This window comes from Notolepis coatsorum (genome assembly GCF_963971535.1).
Source record: "Notolepis coatsorum genome assembly, chromosome: 4".
Taxonomy (NCBI): Eukaryota; Metazoa; Chordata; class Actinopteri; order Aulopiformes; family Paralepididae; genus Notolepis; species Notolepis coatsorum.
Genome location: NC_140168.1, coordinates 172451534 through 172463572, shown reverse-complemented (window position 1 = coordinate 172463572; position 12039 = coordinate 172451534). Strand labels below are relative to the sequence as shown.

General features: G+C 41.5%; 1 protein-coding gene across 1 annotated transcript in view; it reads right to left on the bottom strand.

The window, feature by feature from the left end:
• Window positions 1–12039, bottom strand: part of LOC311227287 (enhancer of polycomb homolog 1-like) — a 186777-nt gene that overhangs the window by 152537 nt on the left and 22201 nt on the right. The window lies entirely within an intron of this gene.

The following is a 12039-nucleotide window of genomic DNA, read 5'->3' as shown; positions in this document are numbered from 1 at the left end:
GTAGATGGAAGCTTAAACTTGCTGCTATACCAAAGGAAAAATAATAATGGAAAGAATAACCTTGTGAGATCTGCAAATAGCACATAAAATCACAGGTCTCCGTTTCAACAATCAAAACACTCAATCAATATAGGCTAACTCCAATAGATAACAGACAACATAATACATGTAGCATGCTGACCTACATCCCTAAACCACTTGGTACCGATGTAGACTATGCGTGTCTACAGGCCTTTGGTTGTCGTTTTCTCATGGTCCATGGCCCTTGAAAAAGAAAACCTTTGGTGCTTTACTTCCAAAAGCCTACCACGGGGAGTCTTTATTCAGGAGAGATTCTTTATAGGAACATATGAACAATGGTGCCCTCCTCTGGTATGTAGTTGAAGGTTCCCACCCATTGCCACACGCAAGATTGGAATGTAAACCTAAAGTTGGTAGCCGATACGGGATCAGCCTTTGCAACTTCCTCGTGGGATTTTGGTGTCCAACAGACCTAGATTAAAAAATAAAATAAAAAAAAAAGGATTCAGGACTTTTTGAAGCCAATTCTATTGATCAATAACCAAGCCTCCTCCTAGGACTGGGCGATATGGCCCAAGTATATCACATTATTACATGGCGTTTTCACATTCGCCGAAATGCTTGCTTGTGATTGGTCAACAGCCCCCCGACTGCGGTCATTATTTTTCAATAATGACCGCAGATTTTTCAATAATGACCGCAGAGCGCAGCTGTTCGCAATCAAGCCCACTGACACACTGTTTCAGTGCAATTAGACACTGCCGTGCCGGCGATGACAGGGGGCGGAGCGACGAGCGATACTATTGGAGACAGAACACAGCGGAGCCAGAACACAGAGGCTGCCCGCGATAATAATAATCACTTTATTTGGGCTGACAGAGCCACAGAACTGCGATTTGTCAAATGAATTAGGTATATTGTTAGTAAGTTATCCATGTAATAAGCGGGATAATGTATAGCGCTGCACTGACAGCGGAGCCAGAGGCTGCCCGCGATAATAATAATCACTTTATTTGGGCTGACAGAGCCACAGAACAACTGCGATTTGTCAAATGAATTAGGTATATTGTTAGTAAGTTAGCCATGTAATAAGCGGGATAATGTATAGCCTACTCGGTCATTGTCGCAAAATAATTGACCTTCACTACGTTTAAAACACCTCGGCGCGGCGCCTCGGTATTTTAAACTCTGTGTCGGTCAATTATTTTGCGACAATGACCTCGTAGCCATACATTATCCCTTACATATCTTTCTTTGTTTTGATTCAACGATATATGTATTTTTAAGTGCAGATTAGAATGTAATATGACGTCTTCTTTATGTCTTTGTCTTGCAATACAATTGTCATGGAGCCATTTAATAAAAAATAAGTCTATTTTATTACTTTTTTTTTATATATATATTGCTTAAAGGAAAAACATTTACCAACTTAAAAGTATACAGTATTTTCTACAACACACATATATAGTGGATGACTGTAGTAAGAATAATGGATCTGGGTGCGATTTAGGGCTGTACTGAATGTCATTTTTTAACATTCGAAGCTTGAAATTTTGATGAAAATTTTTTTTGTAACTAAATCCTCAATTTGAATAAAGTGATTAATCTGATTAAATGAGTCTTCTTTTTATTAAATCAACTTTCAGTTTAATAAAATATAAATAATCCAATAAGGGCACAGTTGGTACGAAAGTGATGGTGACGTCTTATAGTATAATATTAGTGTAGCCTAGGCGGCTACATTGCTCGTCACCAACGCAAAAGACACCGGGTTCGACTCCGGCTGTCGGCGGTGCCTCCGGCTTGGGCCAGTCGTCATACTAACTCAATTGGCAGAGTTAGCGGGTGGAAGTCGATGGGTGGTAATCTGGACGTTGTGGACAGCGACTCCTACAGGTCGGTTGGGGACGCACAGCAGAGACAGGAAATGGCGGGGGTAGTGTGAGGCCTCCCACACGTTACACCTCGCCAATGAGAGTCCGCGCTGCAGGTGAAAAGATGTGACAGGCTGCCTCCTCGTGTATCGGAGGGGACACGTGATGCAAGGCTTCTGCGAGCAACGTTCAAAACAGGGGAGGGGAGAATTGGCACAGCGGGTAATTGGGAGAAAAGTAGAAAAAAGTAGATACAAAAAAATATATATTAGTGTAGCCTAAACTTTATCTGCAACTGTGAAGAAAAACCCCATTGGTTTAAACAGATTGAATAGACATATTGTTAGCCTCATAGCATAATTGCCTAAGTCATTTTTCAAGACTTTCGGAAAAGATTTTTTTTTTTTTGGCACAAGTCACACGAGTGAGTTAGGCAGAAAGGGATTCTTAAAATAACAAGGTTCTGATTGGCCGAGGACACAGCCACTAAGCCAGGGTGGTGCAGCAGTGTGAGGAGAGTAGAGTTAGGCAGAAATATCAATTTGGCCAAAAAATTACTTAGGCAATTATGCTATGAGGCTAACAATATACAAAAAAGATTTATAAATAAATTTATATATATATATATATAAAATGTATTCGAATGTTGATTTAGAATTCGAATGTCAACATTATGATCGAAGCATTCGGTACAGCCCTAGTGCGATTATTTGAGTAAATGGTAAATGGCTGCATTTATATAGCGCTTTTATCCAAAGCGCTTTACAATTTGTTCCTCACATTTTTACCCATTCACTCACACACCAACGGTGGAGGCAACCAACCATGCAAGGTGCCAACCTGCTCATCGGGAGCAGTTCGGGGTTAACACTTTCCGTGCCAGCAGGGGGTGCCAGAAATAGGCGCTTGAGTGCCAAGGCTGTAGTCAATGGAGGGCGATCATATTTGCGAACGCATAAACTATATCTTAAATTATGGCTATGTGTCTAATACGCCCGTCGCTTATCAATGACTTGTTTGCAGTCAACATTGTCGAAACGTATTTTTTTTATTTTTTTTTAATAATCATTTAATTTCCGTTTTATACCATTTTGAAAAACGCTCGTTTTTTGAAACTTTCAGGAAAAAAAAAGATTCTGCAGGAATCGCGCTTTACTGTAATACACAAAACACGTTGTCATTTTTCGGCCTATTTATGAATAGTTTTCAAATAAACGCTAGATTATCGATAGTATATGTGTACTTATGCACGCTATAGAAGCAGGCTGAAAAATCGATTGTTATTTCCTGATCAGCACACACACACACACATGGGACACGTTGATATATAGGTGAAAACAGCTCTGATTATCCCAAGACTGGTCAAATAGATTCCTTACCTCAGATCAGATGTTCTCCAAAAAGATTATTCCAATTCCTGATCGCCATTCCAAATATCGATCGCGTTTATTGATCCAACGCTGGGTGGTCGAAAGACATATTCCACGCTGTTCTGATGGTGGGCGATGACTGCAATAGGCTCGGATTACATGCCTGACAAGTAAAATGTGGAATCCGGACTATTTTTTCCCCCCATCCATTTCATTCAGTCCAATCCAATGGGGTGCAATACCATCCGGAGAGACGATAGTGGGCGGTATTTTCCCTGTTCGAGCTCAGACAGATCCCCACTGGTAACGTGAGGCTAGATTGAAATCGATAATAAAAAAAAATAACAATTAAAAACAAGATTTCTCGTCGGTTGGCACTCAACGCATGGCATGAACTAATGAGATTTCTCGTGGCTGGCACTCAAAAGTATTAAGTGTCTTGCTCAAGGACACTTCGACACGCTGCCTGGGAATCGAACCAGGAACCTCTGGATAACCAGACGACTGCTCTACCTACAGAGCCCCCAGTACTCGCCGTTTCAAATGAACTAGTCGTTTTGGAGGGTGCTTGATTTCTTTTTCGGCTACCACCAAACACGTCCCCCAAAAGTGCCAGTTTGTAGCAATGAAACAGAAAACCATCTTTGAAATCCTGCAAGGTGCGAGTTGCTGTGGAGCATGGATAGTGGCTACATGAGTAGACCTCCGGACTCATGATCGGAAGATCACCGGTTCGAGCCCCGGTCAAGGCTGTTGTCCAGCAGGAGGCACTATGTCCTCTGGACTAGTCAGTAACAATGCCCCTGTTACAGCGAGGGACACCGTACAGCTGTGAGTGCGTCCTTCGGATGAGACACTAAACCAAGGTCCTGACTGAATCTCGGTCGTTAACACTTTCAGCGCCAATCACGACTATAGTCGGGTTATCTCGCCATGCGCTAAGCACCAAAACCTGAGTATAGTGGGGTTTTCGATCATTTATCGTTTTCTTTTATTCGATTTTAATATTCTATACCAGTGGTTCTCAACCTGTGGTACTTGGTGGTACTGCTGGTGGTACTTGAAAAAATTAAAAAAGTTTTTTTAATAATAATATTATAATAAAAAAAAAAATTTGCAGTCAGGCCACTGAACTTAGAAGCAGGCCAGTGTTTCTAGTTGCGGCAACGCGATAGTTAGATAACCTAAGTGGGGAACAACCACTGTGACACACTGTGACAGAGATTAATGCAGTCTAAACAGTCATACATCTTTTATTCAACTTCAGCCCTGATCATAGATCTATATGATCATAGATCATAGAGTATTTCAGATATGAAATACTCCCACTTTTCTGAAAAGAGTTGTTAAATCTGACATTACAAAAAAACTAAAAATCCATCAAAATCTGTGTTGTTGCTAAACATTGACACATGCCTAGTCTGTAATAATCCCCCCAGAAAAATTTACTTTGCATTTGATATTGAAAATATTTTACTTTGTGTTTTTTTAACAATAATTTGTGATGCCATCACACAAACTGGCATTTAAAGGGTTACAATTTGAAAATGTATTGAATGTTTTTTTTTTTTACAATAATTTGTGATGCCCATCACAAACACTGGCATTTAAAGGGTACAAATTCAAAAATCCCTGCACCAGAATGCAGGAAATTAAGTCTTTGTAACAAAATAATTCCTGGTGGGGGACCCCCACTTAGAAAGTGGCCCGACTGGGGCTATATTTCACACTAATTTCACACTATATTTCCCAGCCTGAATTATTTCCCCAGTCCGGCCCTGCTTATGCGAGTTGTCAATGGACAACAGGCCACGTGAGCGGATGGGCGCAGGCGTGAAATCCGCTCTTCGCTCTAGACGGCTTGTTCCGCTCCACTAATCGCTCATGTTGACCCCGCCCCCAAGTCTCTCTCCGCTCGCTCACCTTGAATCGAGCGCTCCCCGCTCCCCACTCCACATCGCTCGGCAGATTTTAAATATTTTTTTTGGAGCATGGTGTAAATTAGCTCAAACTACAACAGTCTACACCCCCTGGGCCCCTTAACAATTGTTTGTATTGAGCCGTATTGTAATTGTACCCATTCTGCAATGTTAAATAACGTTGTTTATCCATTCACTAGCTCTACTAAGCGATGATAGCTAGCCTAGCCACAATGCTATGGTCGCTGCCATTAACGTTAGCATGTAAGCTAACGACAACAACAATGGCGTCATATACTTTTTCTAACAGGATGTGAGTGACGGTTCACCCTTCTCATTGGTTGAAAATGGCCTTCATGTTTGTACATCGCCATCTGTTGCTTTGGCATTGTACTACATGTATATTACATCAGTGTTAAACCACTGTGAGCGGCCCGGAGTGGATTGGAGCGGAGGAGAACTCTCGCTCCGGACGTCGCGCCGACCCATTTTAAAACCCACTCCTCGCTCACGTCAAAACCGCCCGCTCCGCTCACGTGCACTGATGGACAACAACATGCTGTGTGTGTGTGTGTGAGTGTGACGAAGGACACTTGCTTGCTGTGAGAGAGAGAGAGAGAGAATTAAGTACATTTGCTGAAATACAGTCGTTCTTAATTTTCTCACTTGCTATGTGAGAATGTTAGTTATTATGTTCTCAATGCCCCTTGCATTGTATGAGTTGTGTGGAAGAGTTTGCTAGTTCTAGTGCTACCCCTTTGTACATTGTGGCTGTGTCTGACAAAAGTTAACAATAAATAATGGTATTAGGAATACATTTGCCTCCTGCGTGAACTGTGCATAGCTGAATAGACTGTATTTTAACGTCGGCCATATGGTGGTACTTGGAGAGCCAGCTGCTACGTTCTCAGGTGGTACTTGGTGTAAAAAGGTTGAGAACCACTGTTCTATACAGTCTCACGGACCTCTGTGTATCATTAGGACTCATTCTGAGACCTCGAGAGTGCAATGCCGGCCGAATCCTGCTAGGTGGCAGTATCGCCTACCCTTTGAAACCTTATTTCACACTGTGTGTTACATTTTATATGGTCCGGGCGGAGAAATGGTACCTGGGCAAGTGAAAGGCTTCATTCGAGCCACTTGGAACGTGTCCAGCACAATGCATAGGGCCTAACAAAATTAATAGTTGGTTTCAGGTTGCCGACCGACCCTGCCGATTTAGGTGCGACCCAATATATTTTATGAGTTTTTAGAAAAAATTATAAAAAAAAAAAAAAAAAAAAAAAAATTAATAAAGTTTCATAGAAATCTTAGTCAAACATTTGGATATTAAACATGCTGGCAGAGTACATGCATCCATGTTGTTGTGAACATTTGAATTAAATAAAGAAATTCCCTATCCATAGTCGCCGTGGGAAAGAATAAAATAAAAAAATAAAATAAAATAAATTCCCTACCTACCCATGGCCAAACTGACAACCAACCTGAAACCAACTATTAATTTTGTTAGGCCTAGTTTGTCCCATTTCATGTCAGAGACCCGATGGACATCAATACTGGAAATCGCGATCAGACAATTGGAATATTCATTTTGGGATACCTCCTAGCAAAGGTAAGGACTATATGACATCAATCCTACAATGATTTTACATCGATCGCAACGTACTCCAGAACGTATGCCGTTGCCGACGATCAGAGCATCACAAAACGACCCCCCCCCCTTTGATGCCTTCATGATGAAACATAATACCTATTATATACCTTTGATTTGGACATAGTATCGTGTCCAGGCGAGCAATGCGAATGACTTTCGCAATTCCATAGCGCTCCATAACTCAGCTTCCAGGAATTAGCCCGGATCACTCTGAAACTATACGATATTCACCACGGGTTAACACGCGAACCAGGGCTCGAGACTAACGATGTCCCGTCGTCCCGGGGACGATCAAATATTGATTTGGGACGAACAGAAATCATTGCCGGGACACAAACGGGACGAAGAGGATTTTTTCTTTTTTTCACAGGAAATGTCAATTAGCCGACTGTCAGTGCGCGCACATATTGCTGTCAAACGGTGCGTGTCTCGTGCCGATTTAGTTGACAGAGAGACGGCAACATCATCATGTGGGGTTCTCACTGAAGTCTAAACGTTGCGTGATTTGCCGAATCCAACTATCTCCGCCGTCCCAACGCAGCGATACGCTAATCCAGCATCAAGCTCCCGCCCACCATTCTGATCAGCAAACCACAGGTCGCGCTGCAGCAGCCCCAAATTTATCTCTACATCGAAAAAGAAAGAGGTTAAAAAATACCAGGAACTGGTGATACTTGCTGTGTGCGTGAACATAATCCCTTGGACATGAACTGACGGTACATTTTTATTGATATATCATTGGGATCCCCCTCCGAAATTGGTCAACACGTCACCATGCATTTTGGCCGGAGCTTTAAAAAAAGCACGGTGGACACCTTACGTCTGTGTTTATAATGAATGAATGGTAAAACGGATTATATTGAAACATAGTGCGAGCACTCACAACTATCCACACAATTTATAACAGCCCATATTTATTATAGTTGACAGTCGCACGAGACCACTATACAAGAACCGTGAAAATATCAGAATGTTATAAAAATAAAAATAAACGCTATACTGGCATCCTCTCAGTGAAGAGAGCACCGCAAATATGCTGCGCTATTTGAAGAGGATAAACACAGCAGAAGAAGATGGAGAACAGACACACACTGACCAACAGGGAACTGCATCCAACAATACAACCCCTGACTCTAACGTAAGGACACATTTAAATAACAGAAGTGTAATGTTATCCGCAACGCCCCAACCCTGGACACCTTCAAAACTGCTCTAAAAACACACCTTTTGACCAAGGCTTTTCCCCATCAGTTAGTTTAGATTAGATTAGGTCCATTATCCATTATCTTTATCATTAACCTTCCCTCATCCCCTTTTTCCCCCCTATTTCCCTAGCCCTATTTTTTGTCCTGATTGTGAAGCGACCGTGGGTTCTATAAAAGGCGCTATATAAATTTGATCTATTATTATTGGAACTGTATATTATCGACACGTTCTAGTTATAGCTGCTTATTATCTTTGTGCTTACAATAATCAAAAGGTACGGTACACAGTTGGTCTCACCCTCTGTGCCATTATCAGCACAAAATATGTCCCCATATGATCAAATTGACGTTGATATATTATATATATAAAAAAAGAATGGGACGGTTTACATTCACTTTGGGACGGTTAAAACTGTATTTCGGGACGGTTCTGGGACGGTGGTGAAAAAAGTTAGTCTGGAGCCCTGACGCGAACGTATACATGAAACAATTTACTATTTTTTTACATGTTGGACGAGAGATAGTGACTGTCAAATGAGCCATAGTATTGTCTCCATAGCTATAATATAGAATATAGCTCTTTACTATTATTTTTATTTTACTCTTAGGTTCTTCCATTTTACTGGTTGTTAGTCTTTTTAATTGTTTTTATTCATTTTAAATTGTTTTATTCATTTAACTTTTGTTTTTGTCTCCTGTAAGCGCTCTGAGATTCTCGCGAATGTGGAGCGTGGTACAAATCTAATCCATTATTATTATTATTATTATTAGCTCTGCAAACATTGTGAAACAGTGAAAATGCCTATCTTTTAAAGCGTGGCCCATTGACTACAGGGATGGGGATAATCGCTGGTGCTGAATGAGTTAAAGAACCTAAAGAAAGCTTCGAGAAAAGAAAAAAATAAGAATAATAATATTATATTGTTTTAATGTTGTGGGACTTGTACAGCACTTTGTTCAACTTTGTCAGTGCTGTAAAGTTTAAACCTTTTTAAATCTTAGACAAACAAAACACTTTGCTTTCATGAAATATTGTAAGCAGTCATTTGAGGCTTTATAAAAGCAGCACAATGAACACAAATCTTGTCAGTGCAGAGTCCGACCTCATCTTAAAAAACAAACAGCATTGCTTGTTGTAGTTAACAAAGAGCCAGTTGATTTAGCCAACAAATAATTTTTTTTTTTTTTTTTTTTTTTTTAATAATCGAATTTTATTTTCATATTCGAATCTCATGACCATCGAATGAAGCTTCGAAGTATTTAAGACAGCCCTAATGGCAACTAACCGTTTTGACTGACAATACGCATTAAGCATTGGATATATTGATAATAAAATTGGTAGCGTGTGTGTGTCTCTGCGCAATATCTCGTTATTGCTGCTGCCATGTGTTCCAAAAAACGATTTCCCTAAACAACTGCTCGAGCACTGCAGTAATTCATGAGGGTACTCCATCTGGGGAAATATTACTCGTGCCCATCCCTAGTAAAAACCCATACCTTTGCATGTACCCTTGACAACTCAATGGGGTATGAAACCTTTTCTACAATAAAGAAAAAGAAAATCAAGAGTCCTTTGAAAACAGAATTACTTAAAGCCATTTTAGAAGTAGCCTCAATGGAATGGCTTTCATGTACTGTTTCAGAGATTTTTTCTCTTTTCTTTTTGGTCTTTCGCTCCCCTGTCTTGAACGTTGCTAGACTATGCCTCCCACTGGTCAGCTGTAGTGAGGATAGAAGCCTTGCATCACGTGTCCCCTCCGGTACAGCAGCAGCTCGAACTCTGTGGCGAGGAGTAACGCGTGGGAGGCTCACGATACTTCCTGTTTCCGCCACACCGGCGTCACCCAACCGACCTGTAGGAGTCGCTGTCCACAACGTCCAATCCCCACCCACCGGCTTTCCCACCCTCTAACACTGCCAATTGTGATAGTATGACGGCCGGCCAAGCCGGTAGCAACGCCGAGAGCTGGGCTCGATACCAGCATCTCCTGTGTTAGTGGCGAGCGCCTTGCCCACTGCGCCACTCAGCCGCCCTCAGATAAATCTTTTCATGCTTTATTGACTTGCATCGCTATGAATGCCAGTGACACACATCGATAATCTGTGTGTGCACCCCAGCCAGGTAAGAAAACTATTTATGTCTGTGAAAAATAAAAGATTTTACTTTTTATGCTAGAACAATGCCATGCATTCATCTGACAAATAACATATTTGAGACGCCATCTTGTTGTGTCATCACAATAAAAATGTCCCGTTACGTTAATAGAACCGTGGCCTAGTATTTTACATCACAGACGTTGTGAGTCAGGCTATACTACACTTGACCATGTGCAAAATAATGATTGACATAACGATACATGAATTCAAACGGTCTTTCAGGCACTATTGTCAAGTCCATGTCACCATGTCAAAAACCAAGTCTCTGCCCCAGCGACCTGGTCTCGAGGCTGGTCTCAGGCACCAGAATGAGGAACACATCTCCCCAGTCCATGTCTCTCTCCATTGGCTCCCAGTGAGGGAGAATCAAATTCAAAACCATAATGTTCGTATACAAAGCCCTCAACGGTCTCGCTCCGTGTGGGGGGCCGCTGGCGTTACTACAGAGCACAGCACGGGAGCTCCGTGGGGCAGTAGCAACGCCACATATAGCTTAACTACATTTCTCAATAGTGTTGCTCCTTTTAACCAAGTAGCGTTATTTGTAGTGTAACGTTAGAATAACACAGAATAACGTTAATACAATTACATGCATCATTGTTTACAATGAACGGGTGGGGCTAGTCAAAGGACTGGAGACGGGGACAAGTTAAACATGAATTCATTTATTATAAGGGGTCCGGGTCGTTTTCGAGTCGTGCTGCAGTGCCTACGCACCACAGCTATTCTATTATATACTGCTTTGACGCTTCCTCCTCATCGTTAATCGATTTATTGCTCATCGCGGCAGGCCTAACCGGACGAGACAAGTTGTCGGCTAGGATAATCACAACAATACTTCCGGTCCGGTCGGTGGGCTTCAAAATAAAAGTCTTAAACACCGGAAAAGACGGAGCGGTGGGCTTCAAAATAAAAGTTTTGGGAAATAAATTTCTCAAAAAAATTCTCTAACCGGTCGCAATAATATCGCTTATCGCGATATTTTCGGGGGCAATTAATCGCCCAGCAAAATGTGTTATCGTGGCAGGCCTAGACACCGAGGTTTAAAAAGAAATAAACCTACATACACAGGTGGTTTAAACTGATGTAATATACATGTAGTACAATGTCAAAGCAATAGGTGGCGATGTAGTTCAAACATGCAGGCCATTTCAACCAATCAGAAGGGTTGAACGTGTCACTACATTACATGAGGGAATGTCCTTCACAAAACAGAAACCCGCCATCTTTAAATTGCTCGCTTAGCACATTAGCATTCATTCTTTGCAGCAAGAAAAAAGTGCAATAAACAAAAAAGGATACATTCACTGTGTTCTGCCTCATTTGCTGATGAAACAAAACCAACATCAACACAATTTACCACCAAGAGTGGAGAGTTTAGTCGCACAAAAAGATCGCAGATTTTGTTAGCTTACATGCTAATGTGGGATTTGCCATTATAATAGTTAGCATTGCGGCTAGCGTACATTAGCGTAGTAACGTTACACATGGGAGACTATCTTGCTGGACACAAACATTGTTGATATAGCAGTCTGGTTAATGTTGTTATATCGCTCGCTATTGGTTGTACTAGTAATGGTTGTACTAGTAATGTTAACACTTTCAGTGCCACGGACGACATCTCGTTTTATTAGGCCCCCCACAGAGTGCCCACGACAACAAATATCGTTTTGTTTTATTAGCGATCTGAAATAATATTTCATCAACCGAGTCTCCCGTTGGTACAGCAGCCCCTACAGGAGCTCAGAATAGAAAAAGTGCCCCCTATCATCTATCCCTGTGTAACTGCAGGTCAGTCGCTTAGACCAGGGGTTCCCAAACTTTTCAGGCCATGACCCA